This window comes from Hypanus sabinus, chromosome 5 (genome assembly GCF_030144855.1).
Source record: "Hypanus sabinus isolate sHypSab1 chromosome 5, sHypSab1.hap1, whole genome shotgun sequence".
NCBI classification, from domain to species: domain Eukaryota; kingdom Metazoa; phylum Chordata; class Chondrichthyes; order Myliobatiformes; family Dasyatidae; genus Hypanus; species Hypanus sabinus.
The window spans coordinates 125,889,866-125,917,713 of record NC_082710.1 but is presented as its reverse complement, the minus strand read 5'-3'; positions in this window follow the sequence as shown (position 1 = coordinate 125,917,713).

Genomic DNA, 27,848 nt, shown 5'->3' with positions numbered 1-27,848 from the left:
CCTAGACCAAGGGAACTCTGATAGAAAATCTTAGAAGTCCCTTTTATATTGTATATATCTTGTTCTCTTTCTGAAACATCACAGCTACCCCACCTACTGTAAATGAGTGCCCACCAAATTGCAGGAAGTATCTGTGGTTTTCCCTGTCTATCCCCATACTCACTCCGCTATGATAATCAATCTACTTGATGCTCACCCATCTACCAATCTATTGGCTCAGCCTAACAAATACCCCTGTTCACATACACAGACAGACCATCCACCATCAACCACAGACTCAGCTAACAACTGCTGCTTTGTCCCTGATCATGATTCCCTAACAAAAAATCCTCAGATAGAATATTTGTTGATACACGGTGTAATGACTCCATAACCAATGTTTACTGCCCTCCAAATTTTTAGGCTAGAATACTTAAAGTTATCTTTTAATCTACTTTACTTGCTGAGATGAGAATGGGTGAACATCTGGGGCCTAGTAATGGGAGGTTTGCATGTCCTCCCCATGACTATGCTCTGGTTTCCTCCCAGATTACAAAGGTATATCAGTTGGTGGGTTAATTGGTCTTTGTAAATGGTCCTGTGATTAGGCTACGGTTAAACTGGGGGAGTTAAATTATTTAACTCTATAGATCGACAAATTAAAATTGACTTGTTGAGCCCAACAAAAATGAATTATAAAAGGTCTATTTTACTATGGAGATGTTAGCTGTTAAACTAATTCAATTGTCTGTGATAACTTATATCACATTTGATCTTTGGAATATTAGACATAATTGATTTTGAACTAATATGCAGAGATTAATCGAATCGCTATAGTAACTATAATGTACCATTCAATCTCAGTAAGGGACACAGGTGATATCAGTACTTCACAGACTGGCTGCCTGGAGCCTGATTGCCTTATCTGAGCTCTGAGATAAGATTACTGCTTGAAATCCATGTGAGGTATTGATTATTACCCGGCTGCACACCATGAAATTCATGGAGGTGGTTTAGTCTGTGCTAACCCATCAGTGGCAAAATCTGAAAGATTTTAAATATAAATTTTAAAATATTATTTTAGATATGATTTAATATTGCCTCCTCATTCTTTTACTGTCATCAACCACTGCAAATAAAAACCCAAACTCCAAGTACTTCAGGTCAATTAAACTTCTTAATGTATCAGCAAAGATTATCCAAATATGCTGAGCAGTTTGATCTTGATTTAAAACTCATTAGTAATTGCACTATGCAGGCTAGATGAATTTAGGTGAGCTGAAATGTTAGGGGTGAAGTTTCTCCAAAATAAGTCTAATGTGAACAATTAGGAGTGGAATTTTAAGCACAGGTTGTGTTTGACAGAAATCAGGTCACACTAACCGGTTGCATTGCACATGAAGTTTTTCACAAAATGTCTAGGCCACAGCAAGAAATAATCACCATGGGACATTTATCCCATGTGCAACCCGTCAGGAGATTAAAAAAATAAATTGTTTCATTTGGCTGCAAGGATAATGATGAACATGTTCCTGAAGACATGAATGTACTCTTTCACTAAGCATACTCTAAAACCATCTGTTTTATCCTGTTATCTCATAAAGGGTTTACCATATGTTTAAAATATATATTTAGTTATTCAAAACTATCCTGGACAGGTAGAATGCATTAATAATGAGATTAAAAATGCACCCTTTGGTAATAAATTCATGATCAGTTGAATTAATAAAACTGCATGAACACCATCATTAAATACTTCAAGGAATGCTTGTTAAATTTTCTTTCAAAATACAATTTAAGATGCTGCCAAATTGCCCTGGTTGTGAGCTGATACTTCTTTTGAAAAAAAAAATGAAGTAGTAGCTCAAGGGAAATAAACACTCCCAAAAAAAATCACTGACTACTGCCAAACTAAACTCTACACACGGCAGGATACAATGTTTCATATGAGTGTACACTAATTATGTGCGAATAGTTGAGCCTCACTGTGCATTCCAAAGTGGGAAAGAAATCCAGAGAGAACTGGGTATTCATGCACTATTAGACCAGAAGCCCAGAATAATTAGAACAGGGTTAGGTGGTTCAGGCCTTGCTTTGCAATTCAGAAAGATTATGGATGATCTAACTTTTCTCAATCACTTTCCCACTCGATCTCCATTCTCCTTGATTCCCATGTTGATTAAAATTGAATTTTTAGCAGAGTATGTTCAAAAGTACGGACTTCTCAAGATTTGGAGCAAGGAATTCCAAAGGTTTATAAACCTCGGAGGGAAGAAACTCTTTCTCATCAGTCTTAAATTTGGGTGTCGTGCATGAAGGTTATTTGCCTCCTTTTCTGATAGCATATTCACAGGTTCTAAACTCTGATGTGGGGGATAATAATCTTGCACACTACCCCAACCAAACTCCCTATGAATTGTCAGATCACTGTTTATTTTCTGATTGTTCCTGGAGTCAGAAATGATGAGCAGTCTTACTTCCAAGATTCAGTTCGTTTTAGAGAAATAATAAACATACAAAGTCCTGCTGAAGGGTCTCGGCTCGATACATCGACTGTATTCTTTCCCAAAGATGCTGCCTCAGCAGCTGATTTCCTCCAGCATTTTGTGTGTGTTGCATTGGATTTCCAGCATCTGCAGATTTCCTTGTGTTTTATACTCCAACCTCCTTGAAACAGAAGCCAGTATTCCATGAACCATCATTATTATTTGTTGCACCAACATGTTACCTTTTTGTAATTCAGGTACACAAATCTGTATTTTCTTTTGTCTGAAATTTGTAACATCTTTCAAGTGTTAAAGTCAAATTAAACATTGAATTTATTATCATATGCACAATTACATGTACGCACAGGAGCAACGAAAACTTACTTGCAGTAGCATCATAGGAACATAACATCATAACAGCAACACCACAAGCAAAACATAAAGTCAGCATTAATTCTACATAATTTTTATTAGAAAAGATATAGTTACAAGAAAATAATCAGAGCCAAAGCAAGTGTATTTGAGTGCAATGTCATCAAAGTAATAAGACTGTTGCTAAACCATTTTGATTAGAATCCTCAATTTAAAAGAAATAATATTGTATCGTTATTTCCTTCAAAGTGATTTACTTCCCAAAGGAAAGTCCCTGCATTTGAATGGTCTCTCTCTCTCGCTCAATGCTGTCAGAGTTTTGGGTGTTGGGCAAAGTTTAAGTGATGTAATCTGTGGATTGGACTCGGTAGTTTATGGTTTGATCTGTTTCTGGTTTCCCGGTTACTCTTGTTTTCTGTTGCTATTTTGGGTGATTTTGAATCAGGGTGGCCTGCAGATAACAAACACTGAGCTGAAATCAATTGTGACCCGACTCTTTGGATTTTGTGTTTATTATTCTGTGTTTTTCCACTGGTGTTTTTGTTGCTCTTTGCACAATTTGCTGTCTTTTTGCACATGGGATTGGAAGTGTTTGTCGTTTTCCTTTGAACAGGTTCTATGGTTTTCTTTGTTTTGTGGCTGTCTGGGGGGAAACCAAACCTCAGGGTTGTTTACTGCATGCAGACTTAGATAATAAATGTACTTCAAATCTTTGAATCTTTGACTTCAAACTTTCCTTCATTATTCTTCATTTGCCAACTATTTTCCCTCTGATCACATCATCAATAGCTGTCAGTAAACTGTGAGATCTCCACTGTTTGCTTCCCCATCTCTTCTCCAATCTTGATTATTGTATCATCCATTATATAGACCATGAACGGAATTGGTAATGATGTCATGGATCCCTGATCTCCATGTGGACACAACCAGCCATACTTAGCTGCCAAGAGATCCAGCCACTGATTACAGAAAGTTAATAACTATTGATAGAATGTTCCCTGTTACGTCAATGCTCACATAATGTCCGTATGTATCTTCTACATGGGTCTTAAATCTTTGTTGGTCCCTAGTTCCATTGATGGGCGGAAGGTGTTAGGTGAAGCCAAGTGGGTGGGAAAGGTAAACGCTGGAGATGAAAGAATCTGATCAGAGAAGAGAGTGGACCATAGGAGAAAGGAAAGGACAAGGAGACCCATGTGGAAGTGTTAGGCCAGTGAGAAGAGGTAAAAGACCAGAGTGGGGAATAGAAGAAGAGTTGAGGGAAGTAAAAAAATACTGGCAGGAGAAATCCATGTTCATGCCATTAGGCTGGAGACTACCAAGATGGAATATAAGGTGTTGTTCCTACACCCTGAGGGTGGCTTCATCATGGCACAAGAAGTGATGTTTCACCTATCACCTTCTAGCTGGCTTCCTTTCCCCCCCCCACCCCCCACCACCACCTTTTTTATTCTGGCATCTTCCCCTTTCTATTTTAATCCTGAAGATGGGTCTTGGCCCGAAATGTCGACTGTTTATTCATTTCCAAGTATGCTGCCTGACTTGCTGAGTTCCTCCAGCGTGTTGATTTGGATTTCCAGCATCTGTGGACTTTCTCATGTTTATTATCCCTTTCCTAGCTCGGTTAGTATCTTCTATCAATATTATTCCTTACAGCATTTAGTAAAGTCTCTGTCCTTCCATGAAGAAAACAAATGCAGGGACTTGCAGCTTCCCATGTGATTACACTGTAATGACATGCAACTTTGCCAGGTAATATAATGTTGCCACTTAGCAACAAACCACACTGGGAAATCTACACAAATTAAGTTCATACTTATCAGGTAAATCAGAGGTAAACACAAGTGACTCACTTCCATCAGAGAGCACTGGCCACATGTGGCTGGAGGCATTAAACTGAACTCAATGATTTTCCTTATCTGTTTGATCTAGTAATATCCTAAGCCAGATGCATTGTGATCACTGTGCCAACACTGATTATTGGAGTGGAAGGAAGCATGTAATTATCCCATGCTTTCGGCAAAATGATAAACATGTTTGAATTGAGACCTATTGTTTTCCTACAAATCTTTTTTGTACCGTCTTTCATAGAAATGTATTCTGTAGGAGGGCTCATTGTTACTATGAGAGTTGATGGTGTGTGAAAACCAGCAATCGGTGACATGGATCTGCTTCAAATGCAGGTTGGAGTATTTGTCCTCCAGGAAATCACTGATGTGGATCTGACAGACCTTGCACCCCAATGAACACCAGGCTGGTTTGCTAGCAGATGTCTGGGATATGTTCCAAACTTTTTAAGTTGGCTGATAGAAGAAGCTGAGGCGCTGACAGACAACAGCACACCCGGAAGCTGATTTGGCAAAATTAAGACATTGTTCAACAGAATCAGTAGCTGATAAACGCACATCAAAAACACTTAGATACAAAAAAAAAGCATCTGGTTATGCTGAATAATTAGAGCACGCTGCAAAAATGTACAATAAATGCTTTAGTATTATGCACTTCCATCTTTCTGATTTATTGACGAACACAGAGGGAATAAAATTCTCCCAAAAGAGGGATGCAGAGGAGACAGAGAAAAATTCGTCACTCACATCATATCCTGCCTTGTTTAACTTGCACTGAACTCGAGATGCAGAAAAAATTGGAATATTGCTCACCTTAGAGCAGCCTGGTGAGATGCAACAAACAGACTGCTGGGGGAAAACCCACACAATGCTGGAGGAACTCAGTAGGTCAGGCAATATCCATGGAATAGCCAAAACATCGGCTGTTCTCTCTTTTCCATAGATGCTGCCTGACCTACTGAGTTCCTCCAGAATTGTGTGTGTACATGTCTGTTGCTTGGAGTTCCAGCGTCTGCAGATTTTCTCTTATTTGTGATTAGACTGTTGGGGGAAATCAGTGGGTTAAGTAGCACCTGGAACAATGAAAAGCTGGTCTTGCGTTGGGCGCATAGAAATCAAATCATTACACATTGCATTGAGCTAAAATAGGTTAAAACAAGAACAGCACAGAATAAAGTGCAAAAGCTACCAAGAGTGTGCAGTGCAGGTAAATGATAAACTTCAAGATCATAACAAGGTAGATTATGAGTTCAAGAGCCCATTTATCCTACATTAGGTCTGACATGGGTGGGTTAGAAGCTGTCTTTGAGCCTGTTCTTCTCTCCTTTAGATAGCATCTCTCCTTCCCCACTCAGTTCTGATGCAGAGCTTTGGGCTGAAACATTTGCAGATCCTCCACCCCCACCAATCTTCCTTCATTTCTTTGAACCTTCATTGAATGCTTGGTTTTGGTAACTGGAATCTCTAGGCAGGGAATACATTACCTGGGCTCGGAGCAAATATATTTCTAATTTTCCTTGACATATTATTTTTAACTTAACACAAATATTCTAAGAACTCATCATGTATCATTGCACATCAACACTCTTTTGCCCCTGTGAAATTCTTATGCATATAGTGCAGTCAAATTTGGCAGTTCCAGTGATTTAATGGTCAAATTTGTGAAACCATGCTTGAAGCACATTGGTATGTCTTTTTCTTAGTCTACAATTAGTCAGCTACAATAAATGAATTAATTTGCATAATTCCTCAAAAATAATGTATGGTTTATTCTGCATTAGTGCCCAATATGAAAAAAAATGTTGGAGTCATGGAGTCATAGAACACTACAGCACAGAAGCAGTCCCTTCAGCTCATCTTTTCTATGCTGAACCATTAATCTGCCTGGTCCCATCAACCTGCATCCGGATCACAGCACTCCATACTACACCCATTCATTTACCTATCCAAATTTCTCTGAAATTTTGAAATTGAATCCACATCCACCACTTGTGCTGGCAGCTCGCTCTGCACTCTCAGCACCTTCTGACTGAAGAAGTTCCCCCATATGTTCCCTTTAAACATTTCAACTTTCACCCTTAACCCATGACCTCTAGTGGCAGTTTTACCTAACCTCTGGGCAAAAAAAATCTGCTTGCATTTACCCTATCTATTCCACTCGGAATTTTGAATGCCTCTATCAAATCTCTCCTCAATCTTGTATGTTCTAGAGAATAATGTCCTAATTTATTCATTTTTTCTTTATTACTCAGGTCCAAAGTCTTGGCAACATACTTGTAAAATTTCTCTGTACTCTTTCAAACTTACTACATTGTTCCTGTACGTAGGTAAGCAAAACTGCTGATAATACTCCAAATTAGGAGTCCAAGTACACCAAAACATCAATGACTTTTACAATTTCAATATTAAATTCCAACTCCTGTACTCAATGCATTGATTTATGAAGGCCAATGTGTTAAAAGTTTTCTTTACAAATCTATCCACTTGTGGCACTACTTTTAGGGAATTACAGTCTGTATTCCCAGATCCCTCTATTCTACTGCACTCCTCTGTGTCCTACCAACTCGCCATGTAAGACCTACACTGGCTGGTCCTCCCAACATGCAACAATTCATACTTGACTGCATTAAATTCCACCCACCGTTTTCAGCCCAGTTGCTGGAGCACGTCCCTCTGCAAGCTTTGACAGCCTTGCTTGCTGTCCACTACACCCACATTCTCGGTGACATTCTCAAATTTGCTGCTCCAGTTTACCACATTTATCATACAGATCAATGATATAGATGACAAACAGTAATGGACCCAGCACCTAGCCATGTGGCACACTATTAGCCACAAGCCTCCAGTCATAGAGGCAAACATCCATTACCTCTCTCTGGCTTCCCCCACAAAGCTAATGTCTAATCGAATTTATTACCTCATCTTGAATCCCAAGAGGCTGAACCTCGCTAAAGTTCATGTAGACAACATCCACTGCTTTGCCTTCATCAACTTTCTTGGTAACTTACTTGAAAATTTCTATAAAATTGGTTAGAGATGATCTACTAAGCATGAAACCATTGTTAACTGTCCCTAATCAGTCCCTTAAAATATCTTCCAATAACTTTCCCAAAACTGATGTCAAGCTCACCAGCCTATAACTTCCTGCTGCCAATTATGCCCCTGCAACCACGTTCCACCAATGGCTACAATGTCATAACTCCACATTCTGATCCATGCCCTAAGCTCATCCACCTTTCCCACAATACTCTTCGTATTGATACACGCACAACTCAGAACATTAGTCCCATGATGTTGAACCTTTTGATTTCTGACCTTGTATGCATTATAGGCTTAACAACATCTTACTCCATAACCGTTCTACTATCTGTTCTGGCATACACATCGCTATTTCCACCCCCCCCCCCACCACACCCAAAAGTCTAGTTTAGGCTCTTCCGCTCTCTCTCAGCAATAGCAAACGTTCCCACTAGTGTATTAGACCCTTCCATCAGAGGTGCAAACTTCCCCTTCTGTACTGGTTCCACGTTCCCTGGAAGAGAGCCCAATGATCCAAAAATCTGATGTCCTCCCTCCTACACCAACTCTTAAGCCATATGTTAAATTATATAACCTTCCTATTTTTGACCTCACTAGCACATGGCATGAGTAATAATCCTGAGGTTACAATCCTGGAGGTCCCGTGTTTTAACTTAATACCTAGCTCACTTTGTAGGATCTCCGACCCATATCATTAGTACCAATGTAGATCACAACCTCTGGCAGCTCTCCCTCTTGCTTGCTGTTGGCTCAATCCAAGATGTCCTTGACCCTGGCATGCAGGAAGAAACATATTACCTGGGAATATCATTCTGATTCATAGAAACTCCTTTCTGGTCCCCTAACCAACTAATCTCTATCACTATAGATCGCCTCTTCTCCCCTGTCCCTTCTGAGCCATAAAGCGACAGTGCCAGAGACAGGACCACTGTGACTTTTCTCTTCTAGGTTATCCCAACAAACAGTTTCCAAAGTAGTATACCTGTTGTTGAGCGGAACTCCCACAATGCTACTCTGCACTGGCTGTCTATCCCCTTTCCCCCATCTTGACAGTCACCCAACTACCTGTGTCCTGTACCTGTGGTGTGACTACCTCTGTGCACTTCATGTCTATCAACCCTTCAGCCTCACAAATGATCCAGAGTTCATCCAGTTCCAGCACCAATTCCTTAACAAAGTCTGTTTGAAACTGCAGCTGTATGCACTTTTTGCAAGTGCAGTTAACAGGGACACAGGAGGTCTCCCTGTCTTCCCACATCCCACAGGAAGAGCACTCCACTATCCTGCTTGCCATCCACTACTCCAAATGTACATGAAAGAAAGAAAGAAAGAAAGAAAGAAAGAAAGAAAGAAAGAAAGAAAGAAAGAAAGAAAGAAAGAAAGAAAGAAAGAAAGAAAGAAAGAAAGAAAGAAAGAAAGAAAGAAAGAAAGAAATAGAATAAATAATGAAAATAAAAATCTACCTAAGGCCAACGCCTCTCCTTGCCAAAGGCTCGATGAGCCAAAGCCAAAATGTTGGGCAGCATTTCAATAGCTTTACATAGCAAACTTTTCATTCCCTTCCAGCTGGTAGAGATAACATTTTACCCTCAGGTGTTTTAGTAATGAGGAAAGAACATACAGTAGATACAGTTCATTCTTAAACTGCCTGGCAGAGGTGATTTGATTTGGAACACAGTATTTCCCCACTTATTTCAATGTTTGATCTGCATAGCTTCTGGGATTCAGCAAGTATTTTTACTTTGAATTATAAAAAAAACTTCTTTATCATTATATTGTTACAACAGCCTTCAGATGAATATAAGGAATTAGACATTTTATTGTCTAATCCTTCAAACATAATATTACTGCGAGTCCTGCAACTAGTGAAACCTCTGGTAGTTTTTAAATCGTGTTTCACTAGAAGGGTCTACTGCCGCCGTATCTCAATAAATAAATTAATATTGTTCAGTGTTAGTGCATTTGAAGACTGAAAGAAAACCCATCTAATATTTTGTAAATATCCTCTGATGAATGAAACATGGTTGTCCATACTGCAATGAAATAGATGTGAATATCAATCTTTACATGTTATATTTCTTTTTAATTCCAATAGGAAATTAAACACAGAATTGCATAGCAGTTTTAATGAATGACTGACAGTACATGGGAGAATTGTCAGTTCCAGAGTAGTTATCAGCTGACATTGTGTCTGCTCTTGAAAGTATTAAAAGCGTGAGAGTTTTGGCGAGAATCAATCATTCAGACCTCAACAGGTTCACAATACAAATTTAAGTGCATCTGTTGTAGAAGCTATTACTCTTCGTATAGATCACATCAACAAGGAGAGAACAATATTCTGTTCATTTTAAATAAGTAGCAGTCTTATTTTGCATGGTAAGAAATATTGGAGATTTGTAATGAAAGTCAACAAGCTAATGTTCACAAAGGTACATTGCATTCAAGATAATTCTGTTCACGGCATTATTCTTTATTGCCAGTGACCTTCAGTGCTTTTTCTTTCCTTACACTTGTTTATGGGGCCTGTATGTATTCTGGCACATAAATAACTTATGTGATACAAGCAAAGGTCATTGGTAGAGAAAAGAAAAGATTTCTTTTCAGTTAGAATGTGGATTTTATTTTCTTGGGTATGCATTGTTCCTTGAATTGTTTACATTTTGTGTCTAATTGCTTGTCTTTGGACTAGCTCTGGGTTTTCACTTTGTGTTGCAGGTCTCATTTGGTTTCATGGGAATTGTTAAACCGTCTATGTATTTATCACTTCTATTCAATTTGCAGTAATTGCATTAGCACAGGATTTTCAATGTCTTGCATTGTAGTTGTTGTCTTTGGGAGTATTGTGGCATCAAATACCAGGGCTCTCAGATTAGTCTTGAATGCCTACGTTCTCCGGGGTGCATTTCATGGAGGTGGGATAGGGGACGGAAGCTGTTTGTCATCCCTTTTTGCTTGGCCTTGGTGGATCTTGTCTAGTGAAACTCCGAGTTTTTCTGTGTCATGTGAGCAATTTCAGTTCTTCAAGATTCTGAATAGTTTGCCTAAGCTCTTGTTAGTTTTTTTAAGTTAATTTATGCAATAAATCTTTTGTTTGAATTGCCAAAATCTGTGAGACTCCTGCACTTAAGTTCTGACACCTGACACTGTTTATTGTGAACATTCACAAAATGTTCGGAAGTATTTTACAAATAGAGGAATGAAATGTATCACAGGGATTATTAAAAGTGAAGGCTAGTATAAAAATGTGTGTGTGTGTGAGAGAGAGAGATAGAGGAATGGAGAGAGTGCTGAAAGATAAAAGAAGATAAAATACTGCACCTTTGAACGACGTTAGAGTACACATGCTTGGTTCCCTGAAAGAGTAACTTAAGAAGGCACGTACATCATTCCCCGAATGTGGCATCACAGGTAGACAAGGTGGTGAAAAAGTCTTTTGACACAATGGCTTTCATCAGGCAAAGTAGTGAATATAAAAACTGGGCTGTTCTGTTACCATTGAACAGACATTGCTGAGGCCACTTTTGGAATCACCCTACTCTCAGAAATATGCCATGAAGTTGGGAAGAGTAGAGAAGTGATTTACGAGAACATTGCCAGGACTTGAGGGGATGGAGTTATAGAAAGGAGCTGGAAAGGCTAAGACTTCATTCCATGGAGTCTAGGAGAATGTGGGATTTATAAATTCATGAGGGGCATGGATCACGTAAATGTATACAATCTTTCTTACTTCCCTAGGGTTGGGGAAATCCTGAACTAGAGGACATAGTATAAGGTTAAGGTGAGAGGGAAGAATTAGATTGGCTACTTTTTCTTCTAGAGCAGGGGCTCCCAACCTAGGGTCCACAGACCTCTTGGTTTATGGTAGGGATCCATGGCACGGAAAAGTTTGGGAACCGCTATTCTAAAGGGTGGTCAGAGTATGTAGTGAATTGCCAGGGGAAGTGGATTAGACAGGTATATTAGGTACATTTAAAATATACTTGGGTAGGTACACTACATGGATAGGAATGGAGGTTTAGAGGGATATTGGTCAAATGTAAGTAATCAGTACCAGCTTGGAGTACCATCTTGGTTGTAACGGGCCTTTTAGGCTGAAAGACTTATTTCCATGTTGTATAACTCTAAGACTGTCTGTCGCTCTAAGTTGTGAAGAAGAAAGGACGAAGGTCTTAGAAGAAGGGTCCAGAGTACAAACTGGTACAGGCAGCTACAGAGAATCGGGATTATGAAAACACATGAGGATTAAACTTTGAATCAAAGTTCAAAATACATTTATTATCAAGGTCTGTATATTCTATACAACCGTGAGACTGGCCACAAAACAAAGAAACTCAAAAGAACCCATTAAAACAAAAGACAACTGCCAAAGCCCCAATGTACCGAGAGAAAAAAAACTAATCTTGCAACCAATAACATATGGATCTGAAGTTCACAAATGAGAGTCCACAGACAGTCAGATTCAGTTGCAGGTCGCCACCTCAGTTCGATACTGAGATGGGAAAACCTCACGGAGCAGTAAGCCTAATTGGGTTAACAGATGTTAAGTGTACAAGTGGTTAAATTATCTTCACAAGGCCCTACTAAAATCTAAAGAAGTGAAGGTAGCTTTGAAGATGGGGCGGCATGGTAGCATAATCATTAGCATAATGCTTTACAATACCAACAACCAAGGTTCAATTCCCACCGCTGCCTGTAAGGAGTTTGCACGTTCTCCCTGTGACCACGTGGGTTTTCTCCAGATACTCTGGTTTCTTCCAAAGATGTATCAGTCATTAGTCATTGTAAATTATCCCATGATTAGTCTAGGGTTAAATCAGGGGATTGCTGGCCGGCACAGCCTGAAAGGCCAGAAGGGCCTATTCTGCACTGGATCTCAATAAATGAATAAAATAAAAATAAATGAAGATGTAAATCTTGAAGCTGTGAGTGAACCAAAGAACTGCACCAGGAGGTAACCAGAGTCAACTTGTGTAGATGAATTAAAAGATAACATTAAAAGCAGGTCAGACAGTAAAATAAAGGATGATACGAGCGGACATGCATGTTCAGTGCTTCTGGGTAACATTATTGAACCTTGAGTTGTGGTGATCAACAATGGAATGAAATTTGGAGGCGCTCAAGCATGGATAGTTAATGAATTCCAACTTTCAGCCTGCAGATTCGAGTCCTTGGAGATAGCTGGCATACAGGAATATATTTTTAAAAATTATTATTTAATTAGTTAAAAGGAACCGGCAAAGATAATAAGTCACATCAAAAGCTTGAAAAGAATCAGAATATAAATTCCCAGGAAGCGTGAGCAGGCTGGTAAGTATGATGGTTTATTTCTGTCTCTACCCTAAAAGAATTAGCTCTAAGTTGCAAACAAGCATAAAATGAGTCCTGACGAAGAGTCACGGTCTGAAACATCGACAGTGCTTCTTCCTATAGATGCTGCCTGGCCTGCTGCGTTCCTCCAGCATTTTATGTGTGTTGCTTAAATTTCCAGCGTCTGCAGGTTTCCTCGTGTTAGCATAAAATCAGGTTGCTAATCTAAATTATAAATAAAAATGAGACATACTCCATTGAAAATATCAATTACTAATTAGATTAACTTATGACAGGCCGGGTGATATCTTGTGGCAAGAAATGAGGGTCGTGGTGTGGATCACTCTGATTTACAGCTGTAATAAGTACTTGCACTTGAGGAACTTCAGCTCGGTGTCCATGAGCTGGACTCCACCTTTGAACACAGTTACGTTTGAAGAGCTAGAGAATTATCTGGTCACTCTATTCACCCCAAGATTTCTTTTCCATACCGTGCATTTGGTCAGAGGTCAAGGAAAGAGGGGCAAAACCACAAGTGAGGCAGTTATGGGAATCCGTAAGTTAGTGCAGAAGTACCTCTGACCTTGCATTCGATGAACAAGTAGAACAGCCTTGAAGTCCCTGAGGAAAATCACAATGATCCAGGGAAGATGAGCAAACTAACCACAGCCCTGTGGCTGAGGAGATCATTTGAGTTAGGAGAGTGAAAGGAAATGTAGAAATAGTAGTAAAAAGTGCACTCAGTGGCCTTTTTATAATGCACACCTGCTCGTTAATGCAAATATCTAATCATGCAACAACTTAATGCATTAAAGCATGCAGGGATGGTCAAGAGGTTCAGTTATTATTCAGTCCAAGCACCTGATCAAGGAAGAAATGGGATCAAAACACCTTTGACTATGGAATGATTGTTAGTGCCAGACAGAGTGGTTTGAGTATCTCAGAAACTGCTGATCTCTTGAGATTTAAATGCATAACAGTCTCTAAAATTTATAGAAAATGGTGTGAAAAACCAAAAAAAAAATCTAGTAAGTGATAGCTCGGTGGGCCAAAATGCCTTTTTAATGAGATAGGTTAGAGGAGAAAGGAGAGACAGGTTCAAGCTGACAGGGCGATGACAGTAACTCAAATAACCATGCATTACAACAGTGATGTGCAGAAAAGCATCTCACAACACAACACATCGAACCTTGAAATAGACGGGCTACAGCAGCAGAACACTTCATTAGGTACAGGAGGTGCAGTCTGTGAGTTCTGAGTGCTGTTTTGTCTAGCCAGTGGCAGTGAGACTAAGAAGGAGATTCTACTGTACGAGTAACTGGCATAATAAAGGTCATAATCTAAGGATAACAGTTCGAGTCCTATACAGTATGTATTGACATGATGTTAAGCAAAAGGTAAGGAAGTTGAATGCAAAGCTCACAGAATGAGAGACATCAGTTCAGAATCAGAATCAGAATCAGGTTTAATGTCACCAGAATATGTCTTAAAATTTGTTGCTATACAGCTGCAGTACATTGCAATACATAATAATAAAACTAGTGAAACACAGTAAGATACACACACACACACACACACGTATATAAAGAGAGAGAGAGAGAGAGAGAGAGAGAGAGAATAGTTAACAAATTAGTAGTACAAAAAAGTGATGTGTACTGTTCATGGGTTCAATGTCCATTCAGAAATCTGAACACAGAGGGGAAGAACCTATTTCTGAATCATTACATGTGTGCCTTCAAGCTCCTGTACCTCCTCCCTAATGGTAGCAATGAGAAGAAGGCAGTCCTGGGTTAATGATGGATGCTGCCTTTTTGAGGCAGTGCTCTATGAAGCTGTCCTGGATGCTGGATGCTACCACTAAGGCTAGTGCCCATGATGGAGCTGACTGAGTTCACACTTTCTGCAGCCTCCTTTGGTTCTATGAAATAGCCTACTGCCCCCCCCCCCTTACCAGATGGTGATGCAACCAGTTAGAATGCTCTCCATCGTACATCTGTAGAAATTTGCATCTGTCTTTGGAGACATATCAAACCTCTTGAAACTCATAATATAAAATAGTTGCTGCCATGCTTTTGGCATCGATATGTTGGGCCAGGATAGATCCTCAGAGATGTTGACATCCAGCAACATGAAATTGTTCACCCTTTCCACTTCTGATCCATCTATGAGGACTGGTGTGTGTTCCCTTGTCTTACGCTTTCCGAAGTCCACAACCTGTTTCAATACTATATGTAAATAAAATCTAAGAACAAATTGCAGGAGAAGCATTTTATTGCCATCACTGCAAATTGGGAATCTGAAAGAAATACAAGAAGCAATCAAGTCATGCAGTATCTGTGTTAACTAACAACAGAGTGAACGCTGCAGGTCAAAGAATACCCAACAGACTAATAAAGGATCATTGGCCCGAAACATTTTCTCTCTCTATGGATGCTGCCTTAGCTCTTGGCTTTTTCTAATATTTTGTGTTTTCACTTTAATAGTGCCAATGGAAGCGAATGGGAGCAGAAACACAACAGAAAGAAATAGTTTGGTTCAACAAACTATGGTGGAAAAGCAAATGTGCACTGGCAATATTAAAGAAGTCTTCTGGGTATTGGATGTTTAGTTGGATAATTCAGCAGAGATATTTATAAGGAAAACAGATGCAGGAAGGATTCAAATTAAGGGATATTCACTTAGGAGAAACCAGCTCAAGTTGGGCTCTGCTGTGACCCATCACAGCATGACAGAAGGCAGCCACTCCTGCTCGGAGGGGATAAGGGTGCCATGGTAGTGTAGCAATTAGCATAGTATTAATATAGTACCAGTGACATAGGTTTGATTCTGTGTTGTCTGTAAGGAGTTGTATATTCTCCTCATGATCACGTGGGTTTTCTCCTGGTGCTCCAGTTTCCTCCACATTCCAAAGACATACAGTGGGGGTGGTGTTTCAAGATGGCGATGTAGACATCTGCCTTTTAGGCGCTCTTCATTTTTTAAGCTATAATCACCCTATAATCAAATCTTTTTGTATTTAATCATATGGGTTGATATTTATGATTTATTTTTCTTTTTAAAAATAACACTGGATTTAATTTTTTCAAACTTAAAATGTCTGTATCAAAGAAATTGTCTAAAGACCCTATAACTCTCGATGCAATCTCCCATCTTCTGGATACTAAACTGGATACTAAACTTGCAAGTCTGGAAAACAAACTTACTGCGAAAATATCGGAGCTTGAAGAAGTCGTTAAATCATTTAATATCAAGCTTCAATCGCAGGCAGCAGTTATTGAACGTCATGAAGAAAAGTTTGCGGCTCTTGACAAGATAATTTGTGAAAAAATACGTACAATTGAAACTTTGGAGGAGAAGGTATGATTGACCGCTAAAATAGTGGAGCAGTATAAGTTTAAAATCACCGATCTTGAAAACCGGTCTTGCAGACAGAATTTGCGTATTATTGGATTTCCCCAAAATCTCGAGTCTGGTGACTTAACTGAATATTTCTCTAATTTATTGTGGGAAATTTTTGGCAAGGACGCTTTGCGGGTTAAACCTACTACTGATCGTGCTCACAGAGTTATGAGATTTGCGGCTGCGAAAGACAAGCCACGAGCTGTGATTGTCCATCTCCATTATCCTTGGGAGAAAGAGCTTTTAATTCGATTAGCTTGTCAGAAAGGTATGATTTCTCACAAAAACAACAAGTTTCGTATTGTGGAGGACTATTCATTCGAGGTAATGAGGGCGAGAATTGCTTTTAAACCGGTGATGGCGGAGGTTCATTCGATTGGACTTAAACAAGCTTTAAGATATCCAGCGAATCTCAGAATTACGTTGAGCGACAACAGTCAACATTTCTTTAATACTCCGGAAGAAGCGAAGAAATTCGTTGAAGAATATCGCTCTTCTTGTACAACTTGAACTATGTGTTATGTGGAAGAACTTTTGGAGAGAAGACGCCATTCCGTTTTAGGCTTTAACTTATGTAGCTGCGGTATAGCTTTTTATTTTGGTCTGTAGACCTGTTTTTTTTATTATCATGATTTACAGATGCTTTTTTAACTTTACTATAAGGTCTTTTTTCTTAATTATTTTTTTTTCCCTCTGGATTAGATATACATGTTAAGACTTTCTAATAATGATTTATTTTTTAAGATGTCGTTTCTTCTTCCCATAAGACTTTGCTTTCCGTAAGCGTTTATTTGCCTCTATTTGAGAATGGGACAAATGTTTTGAATTTTTGAACTTTTTTAATATATATATATATATTGTAGTGGTTATTGAACCCTTTTTAAATTCTATTTTGATAACCTTTTTTTTAAAAAAATAAGATTGGTGAATTTACATCTATATCTCGTAATATGGTCTTTTCAAAATGTCGTTCCTTCTTCCCATAAGTCTTTGTTTTTGAAACGTCATTTCCTTATATTTGAATAAGGAATTTTTTTTCTTAAAGGCATACTACACTATTTTAAACTTCAAAGGTTATCCTTTTTTTATTAATGATTTTTTGCTTTTTTATATTATTTTTTCATTTTGATTGATATATATTCTTTTTGTTTACAACCCTGTATTTATATCTGGGTGTTATATAGTTTCTCTTTTCTTTCTTTTCATGAAGTCACCATCTTGAAAATGGGGGTAATATTAGTGTTAGTTTGTGCGCCTGCCGCTTGGCTTTTTTCCGTGGGGTTGGGGGAGGGGGTAGGGATCTTCTTTCATGCTTTTGCTTTTTATTTTTTTGCTTTTAGTTTATGGGCCAACTTTAAATTATTAATATTGTTGAGGTGTCATGTTCTCTGGTTGCTCCTGAATCATTTTTCCTTCTTCCTGATTTATGGGTTATGTGTCTTTTTAACCTTTTATGATATACACAATTAGTATTGACATGATGGATAAGTCTGTTAACTTTATCTCTTGGAATACTAATGGTTTAAATCATCCTATTAAACGTAAAAAAATATTTAAAGTATTCCATAGACTAAATGCTAATATTATTTTTGCACAGGAGACCCATATTAGGAGGGAGGATAATCAACGCTTTTTTTGGGTTCTGGAAAGGTCAACAATTCCAATCGAATTCTACCACCAAAATTAGGGGTGTGTCTATTTTTATAAACCCTTCAATTTCGTTTACACATTGTGAAATTATTTCTGATCCACAGGGCAGATTTTTGTTGATAACTGGTTCTCTTTTTAATAGAAAACTGGTTTTAGTTAATATTTATGCTCCAAACTTTGACTGCCCTGAATTTTTTAAACGTTTATTTACTTCCCTTCTTAATCTAAATGAATATATGTTGATAATGGGTGGAGATTTCAATTGTTGTTTGAATCCTTCTATGGATAGATCTAAACCTATTTGAATTCTTCCGAATAGATCAGCCTCACTTATTAATTCTTTTATGGTTGATTCGGGAATCACTGAAATATGGCGGTTTTTGAACCCTAAAGATAAAGAATTTTCATTTTTTTCACATGTATATCACAGTTATTCTAGAATTGATTATTTTCTTATTGATCATCGTTTATTAACAGATGTTATTGATTGTAAATATGATTCTATTGCTATTTCGGATCATGCACCTTTGAAGTTATCTATCAAGATTTCGGACTTTTCGAATAATACTAGATCTTGGAGACTTAGCGCTACTTTGCTTCAAGATCCAGAATTCATCACCTATATAAAACAGCAAAGTGACTTGTTTTTCTCAACAAACTATACAGAAGAGATTGACAGAGGAATACTTTGGGATTCTTTTAAGGCTTTTATTCGTGGACAAATTATCTCATATTCTGTCGGTAAAAGAAAACAAAGATATTTAGATATTGCTTTATTAGTGGATAAAATTAAAGAAATTGATAAGATTTATTCCGTGACTCCTACCAAAGAACTTTATAAGAAAAGAGTTGAGCTTCAAATGGAGCATAGCTTATTATTATCTTCTTCAATTGAGAATCAATTAATTAGGACCAGGGCCCAATTTTATATCCATAGTGATCGAACTGGTAAATTATTAGCTAACCAATTAAAAGTTATTTCGACTAAGCGACAAATTATTAAAATTCGTAAACAAGACGGAAATCTGACTACTGATCATAAAGAAATCAATAATACTTTTCAAGATTTTTATAAATCTTTATATCAATCAGAATTTGACGGCGATCTGTCCATGATGGATAACTTTTTTAACAATTTGAATATTCCCAAACTGACAGATGAAGATCGTAGCTTGTTTGATGCTCCTATCTCTCTGGCCGAAATAGGAGAGGCCATCTCATCAATGAACTCAGGGAAAGCTCCTGGTCCTGATGGTTTTATTATAGAATTTTTTAAAACTTTTTCTTCTTTGCTTTCCCCTTGGCCATGTGAAATTTTTAATGATGCATTTGTTAAGAAGAGATTACCTCAGTCTTTTTATGAAGCTACTATCTCGCTAATTCTTAAAAAAGATAAGGATCCCACTCTATGTGCATCATATCGCCCTATATCACTATTAAATGTAGATTCTAAGATTCTTACAAAAATTTTAGCTATTAGGTTAGAAAAGGTATTATCACAGATTATTTCAGAAGATCAAACTGGTTTTATTAGGAATTGGTATTCCTTTTTTAATGTTAGAAAATTGATTAATATAATTTATACTTCATCACCCACAATTCCAGAATGTGTTATTTCACTAGATGCTGAAAAAACCTTTGATAGAGTTGAATGGGTATACTTATTTAACACTTTGAGATATTTTAATTTTAGTCCTAATTTTATATCATGGATTAAACTAATATATTATAAACTTGTTGCTTCTGTTCTTACAAATAATTACAGATCTTCCTTTTTTCAATTATCTCGTGGTACGAGACAAGGTTGTCCATTAAGTCCTTTATTGTTTAATATTGCATTAGAACCTTTAGCCATTGCTATTCGTGAATCTCCTAATATTTTTGGTATCACCCGTAAGGAGAAATTATACAAGTTATCACTCTATGCTGATGACTTGTTGTTATGTATTTCTGATCCTGACAGGTCTATTCCCGCTATTTTATCCTTGTTGGCTCAATTTGGTAGTTTTTCTGGTTACAAACTAAACTTGGATAAGAGTGATTTATTCCCTTTAAATGCGCAAACTTTATTGAATGGAAGGACACCATTTAAAGTTGTTGATGATAACTTCATCTATTTAGGTATAAAAATTACTAAGAAATATAAAGATTTATTTACATTGAATTTTTTACCTATGCTTTATCAAATTCAACAACTTACTACAAGATGGTCTCCCTTATCCTTATCATTAGTTGGTCGGATTAATGCTATTAAAATGATGATTCTACTGAAATTTTTATATTTATTTCAAGCTTTACCAATTTTTATTCCTAAATCATTTTTTGATAACATTGATTCAAAAATTTCTTCATTTGTGTGGCAAAATAAAAATCCTATGTTAAGTAAAAGGCAATTACAAAAATCTAAAAAAGATGGTGGTTTAGCTCTACCTAACCTTAGATTTTACTATTGGGCGAATAATATTCGTAACTTAATGTATTGGAAATCAGATTTGGATTCACCATTGTGCCCACAGTGGGTAAATTTAGAATGCAATGAGGCACAGGGATATTCTCTATTCTCCGTTCTGGGTTCTTCTCTTTCTGCCGATTTAGTTAAATTTAATAAACAGATATCCAACCCTGTTGTCAAACATACATTATGAATTTGGTTTCAATTTCGTAAATTTTTTACTCTGAAAAACTTTGTTCTTGATAGCCCTATTTTACTTAATTTTTTTTTCAAACCTTCTTTGACAGATCGAGCCTTTAGCATATGGAAAAGGAAAGGTATAAAATGTTTTCGTGATCTTTTCTTTGAAGGTAGTTTGATGTCTTTCGACCAACTTTCCAACAAATTTGAGTTACCTAAATCTAACTTTTTTAGATATTTACAAATTAGAAATTTTTTACATAAACTTTTACCATCCTTCCCCAATTCAACTTCAATGGACTTTTTAGGTATGATTTTTACCTTAAATCCCTATCAGAAGGGATTAGTGGCTTTTATTTATAATATGATTATGAAGATACAACCAGAAATATCAGGTAGAAATAAACAAGAATGGGAAAAAGAACTTCAATATAATATATCAATAGAAAAATGGGAAAACATTTTATAAATGGTTAATTCTTCTTCTATATGTGCTAAACATGCTTTAATACAATTTAAAATTGTACATAGAGCTCATATGTCTAAAGATAAGCTTGCTCGATTCTATTCTCATATTAACCCTCAATGTGACAGATGTCATTCAGATGTGGCTTCATTGACCCACATGTTTTGGTCATGTCCCGCTTTACATAACTATTGGAAGGACATATTTGCTACCATTTCCTCAGTTTGGAATATCGATTTACAACCTCATTTTATTACTGCAATTTTTGGTATACCAAATGAGGATGATAATCAGTTTTCCCCTTCAATTAGACGAATGATTGCTTTTGTAACATTAATGGCCAGAAGGTCTATATTACAAAATTGGAAAGAAGTAAATCCTCCTACCACGTTCCAGTGGTTCTCTCAAACTATTTCTTTTCTGAGCTTGGAAAAAATTAGAAGCACTATTTTTGACTCATCAATTAAATTTAAAGAAACTTGGGGACCGTTCATTCGACATTTTCATATGAATTAATTTGGCCTCTTCCAGACCTTCTCTTTACTTATCCTTGTTCAGGTATGGAGTTCCGGAGTTTTTGGCACTATCATATACAAATAAACTGTTATTATTGCCCATGTTAGTTTAGTTTAGTATTTTTTCATATTTTTTGCCTGTATTTTTATAATTTTTTCTTTTTCTTTTGATGATTATTTTTATTTTTTTCATATAATTATTATAGACTTGATTGGTAATGCACTATGTTTCTATGTTGATATTTTAATAGGATATTGTTATCCTACTACTAATTCAATTTCAAGTCTTATGCATTTATAACCTATTTATTAATATATTATGTTTCTTTTCTTCTTTCTTTTTCAATCTTTTTATTAAATTTCATATATAAAAAAAAACAACACAAAATAATGAATAGATTACAGATTCAATAAACTTGAGATTACATTAGTAATAGGATAATAATATCCTATTAAAACATCCATCAACAAAAGGTGCATAAATCAATCAAGTCTATGTAAATATATATGAAAAACAAAAATAATCGTCGAAAAAAGAGAAAAAAAAAATTGAAATTATATATGAGAAAAAATATATAATGAAAAAAAATACTAAACTAACACTAACATGGGCAATAATAACACTTTATAAATATATAAAGGTGTCAAGAAAAGAACTCCAGAACTCCATACCTGAACAAGTATAAGTAGAGAAAAGGATCTGAAATAAGCCAAATTAATTCATATGAAAGTGTCGAATAAATGGTCCCCAGGTTTCTTCAAATTTAATTGAAGAATCAAAGATAGTGCTTCTGATTTTTTCCAAACTCAAATAAGAAATAGTTTGGGAGAACCACTGAAATGTAGTAGGAGGGTTTACTTCTTTCCAGTTTTGTAATATAGACCTTCTGGCAATTAATGTTACAAAGGCAATCATTCGTCTGATTGAAGGGGAAAGTTGATTGCCATCTTCATTTGGTATACCGAAAATTGCAGTAATAAAATGGGGTTGTAAATCGATATTCCATACTGAGGAAATGACATCAAAAATGTCCTTCCAATAGTTATGTAAAGTGGGACATGTCCAAAACATGTGAGTCAATGAAGCCACTTCTAAGTGACATCTGTCACATTGAGGATTGATATGCGAATAAAATCGGGCAAGTTTATCTTTAGACATATAAGCTCTATGTACAATTTTAAATTGTATTAAAGCATGTTTAGCACAAATAGAGGAGGAATTAACCATTTGTAAAATTTTTTCCCATTTATCTGTTGATATATTACATCGAAGTTCTTTTTCCCATTCTTGTCTAATTCTATCCGATATTTCTGGCTGTATCTTCATAATCATGTTATAAATAAAAGCTACTAATCCCTTCTGACAAGGATTAAAAGTAAAAATCAAATCTGAAAAATCCGATGGAGTTGAATTAGGAAAAGATGGAAGAATTTTATGTAAGAAATTTCTAATTTGTAAGTATCTAAAAAAATTAGATTTAGGTAATTCAAATTTGTTGGATAGTTGATCAAAGGACATCAAAGTACCTTCAAAAAAAAGATCACGAAAACATTTTATACCTTTCCTTTTCCATATACTAAAAGCTTGATCTGTCAATGAAGGTTTAAAAAAAAAATTACATAAAATAGGGCTGTCCAAAGCAAAGTTTTTCAGATTAAAGAATTTGCGAAATTGAAACCAAATTCGTAGTGTATGTTTAACAACAGGGTTAGATATCTGTTTATTGAATTTGGCTAAATCAATAGGAAGAAAAGAACCAAGAACGGAAAATATAGAATATCCCTTAACCTCACTACATTCCAAATTTACCCACTGTGGGCACACAGGTGAATCCAAATCTAGTTTCCAGTACATTAGGTTACGAATATTATTCGCCCAATAATAAAATCTAAAGTTAGGTAGAGCTAGACCACCATCTTTTTTAGACTTTTGTAATTGCCTTTTGCTTAACCTAGGATTTTTATTTTGCCAAACAAATGAGGAAATCTTTGAATCAATATTATCAAAAAAAGATTTAGGAATAAAAATTGGTAAAGCTTGGAATAAATATAAAAATTTCGGTAAAATCATCATTTTAATAGCATTAATCCGACCAACTAATGATAAAAATAAGGGAGACCATCTAGTAGTAAGTTGCTGAATTTGATGAAGCATAGGTAAAAAATTCAGTCCAAATAAATCTTTATATTTCTTGGTAATTTTTATACCTAAATAGATAAAGTTATCAGTAACAACTTTAAATGGCATCCTATCACTCAATAAAGTTTGCGCGTTTAAAGGGAATAACTCACTCTTATCTAAGTTTAACTTATAACCAGAAAAACTACCAAATTGAGCCAACAAGGATAAAATAGCAGGAATAGACCTACTAGGATTAGAAATATATAACAACAAATCATCAGCATAAAGCGATAATTTGTATAACTTCTCATTACGGGTAATACCAAAAATATTAGGAGACTCACGAATAGCAATAGCTAAAGGTTCTAATGCAATATTAAATAGTAAAGGACTTAAAGGACAACCTTGTCTCGTACCACGAGATAATTGAAAAAAAGAGGATCTATAATTATTTGTAAGAACAGAAGCAACAGGTTTATAATATATTAATTTAATCCATGATATAAAATTAGGACTAAAATTAAAGTTTCTCAATGCATTAAATAAATATGTCCATTCAACTCTATCAAAGGCTTTTTCAGCATCTAATGAGATAACACATTCTGGGGTTGTAGGTGATGAAGTATAAATTATGTTAATCAATTTTCTAATATTAAAAAAGGAATATCGATTCCTAATAAAACCAGTTTGATCTTCTGAAATAATCTGTGGTAATACCTTTTCTAATCTAATGGCTAAAATTTTTGTAAGAATCTTAGAGTCTACATTTAATAATGATATAGGGCGATAAGATGCACATAAGGTAGGATCTTTATCTTTTTTAAGAATTAGAGAGATAGTAGCTTCATAAAACGATTGAGGTAATCTCTTCTTAACAAACGCATCATTAAAGATTTCACATAGCCAAGGAGAAAGCAATAAAGAAAAAGTTTTAAAAAATTCTACAATAAAACCATCAGGACCAGGAGCTTTCCCTGAATTCATTGATGAGATAGCCTCTCTTATTTCATCCATAGAAATAGGAGCATCAAGCAAGCTACAATCTTCATCTATCAGTTTAGGAATATTCAAATTATTAAAAAAATTATCCATCATAAACCGGTCACCGTCAAATTCTGATTGATATAAAGATTTATAAAAATCTTGAAAAGTGTTATTGATTTCTTTATAATCAGTAGTTAAATTACCGTCTTGTTTACGAATTTTAATAATTTGTCGCTTAGTCGAAATAGCTTTTAATTGATTAGCTAACAATTTACCAGTTCGATCACTATGAATATAAAATTGAGCCCTAGTCTTAATTAATTGATTCTCAATTGAAGAAGATAATAATAAACTATGTTCCATTTGAAGCTCAACTCTCTTCTTATAAAGTTCTTTGGTAGGAGTAACGGAATAAATCTTATCAATTTCTTTAATTTTATCCACCAATAAAGCTATATCTGAGTATCTTTGTTTTCTTTTACCAGCGGAATATGAAATAATTTGTCCACGAATAAAAGCCTTGAAAGAGTCCCAAAGTATTCCTTTATCAATCTCTTCATTATAGTTTGTTGAAAAAAATAAGTCAATTTGTTGTTTTATGAAGGTAATAAATTCTGGATCTTGAAGTAAAGTAGCATTAAGTCTCCAAGATCTAGTATTGATAGAAGAATCCGAAATCTTGATAGATAACTTCAGAGGCGCATGATCCGAAATAGCAATAGAATCGTATTTACAATCAATAACATCTGTTAATAAACGATGATCAATAAGAAAGTAATCAATTCTAGAATAACTATGATATACATGTGAAAAAAATGAAAATTCTTTACCTTTAGGGTTCAAAAACCGCCATATTTCAGTAATTCCAGAATCAACCATAAAAGAATTAATAAGTAAAGCTGATCTATTCGGAAGAGTTCGAATAGGTTTAGATCTATCCATCGAAGGATTCAAACAACAATTAAAGTCTCCACCCATAATCAACATATATTCATTCAAATTAGGAAGAGAAGTAAATAACCGTTTAAAAAATTCAGGACAATCAAAGTTTGGAGCATAAATATTAACTAAAACAACTTTCCGATTAAAAAGTGAACCAGTTATCAACAAAAATCTACCCTGTGGATCAGAAATAATTTCATAATGTGTAAACGAAATTGAGGCGTCTATAAAAATAGACACACCCCTAATTTTAGCGGTACAATTTGAGTGAAATTGTTGACCTTTCCAGAACCTAAAAAAACGTTGATTATCCTCCCTCCTAATGTGGGTCTCCTGTGCAAAAATAATATTAGCGTTCAATCTATGGAATACTTTAAATATTTTTTTACGTTTAATCGGATGATTTAAACCATTAGTATTCCACGAGATAAAGTTAATAGATTTATCCATCATACCAATATTAATTGTGTGTATCATAAAAGGTTAAAAAAACACATAACCCACAATTTAGGAAGAAGGAAAATTGATTCAGGAGCAACCGGAGATCCTGACACCTCAACAATATTAACAATTTAAAGTCAGCCCATAAACTAAAAGCAAAAAAATAAAAAGCAAAAGCATGAAAAAAGATCCCTCCCCCCTCCCCCCACCCTTTGAAAGAAAGCCAAGCGGCAGGCGCATAAACTAATACTAATATTACCCCCATTTCAAGATGGCAGCTCCATAAGAAAATTTTTTAAGAAAAAACTATATAACACCCCAATTAAAATATAGAGTTGCAAAAAAAATATATATATATATATATACCTACATATATATATATATATATATATACATACACATACACATACACACCCATATCAGACAAATCAAAAAAAAACTAAAATAGTAAAACCAGAAAGATCATTAATAAAAAAAAAATGCACATTAAAGTTTAAAAATGTGATACACCTTTAAAAAAGAATTTCCATATTCAGATACAAAGATGACGTTTCACAAGCCAAGACTTATGGGAAGAAGAAACGACATTTTGAGAAAGCCATATTACAAAATATGAATATAAATTCAGCAATCTAATGAGAAAATATAGTAAAAAAAGTTATCAAAATAGAATATTTTTATATAAAAAAAAAAGATTTAATAGACACTACAACATATTTAAAAAAAAACTAAAGAAAAAGAATTCAAAACCTTTGTTCCATTTCTAAATACAGGCAAGCAAATAAACGCTTATAAAAAGTAAAGACTTATGGGAAGAAGAAACGACATTTTGAAAAAAAAATAATTCATTATTACAAAATACAAACGTATATAAAAAAAGGATATTATAAAGATTAAAACAGCATCTATAAGCAATAATAATGGTAAAAAAAAAGACCCAGACCCATAGTTCAAAATAAGAAGTTATAACCCAACTTCCAGGGTTAAAACTTAAAATGAAATAACATCCTCTCTCCAAAAAAAATCTTCAATGTAACTCATAGTTCAAGTTGCACTAGAGGATCGATATTCTTCAACAAATTTCTTCGCTTCTTCAGGAGTGATAAAAAAGTGTAGACTGTTGTCGGGCAGCACCATTCTAAGTTTCGCTGGATACATTAAAGCTTGTTTAAAACCAAACGAATGAATCTCTGCCATCACTGGTTTAAAAGCGATCCTGGCTTTCATTACTTCATACGAGTAGTCTTCAACTATTCGAAATGAATAATTTCTGTAGGAGATCATACCTTTTTTACGAGCTAACCGAATTAGAAGCTCTTTCTCACGAGGATAATGAAGGCGAACAATCACCGCTCGTGGTTTATCAGACACAGACGAAAGCCTCGCAACTCTATGAGCGCGGTCAATAACAGGTTCATTTTTCAAACCTTCACCACCGAAAATTTCCCACAGTAATTTAGAGAAAAATTCAGTTAAATCACCGGACTCAACTTTTTCGGGAATTCCGATGATGCGCAAATTCTGTCTGCGAGAGCGATTTTCAAGATCAGTAATTTTAAACTTGTACTGATCTAAAGTTTTAGCAGTCGACTCTATCTTCTTCTCTAACACTTCAATTGTACGTGCTTTTTCACAAATTGATTGTTCAAGAGTCGTGATCTTAATTC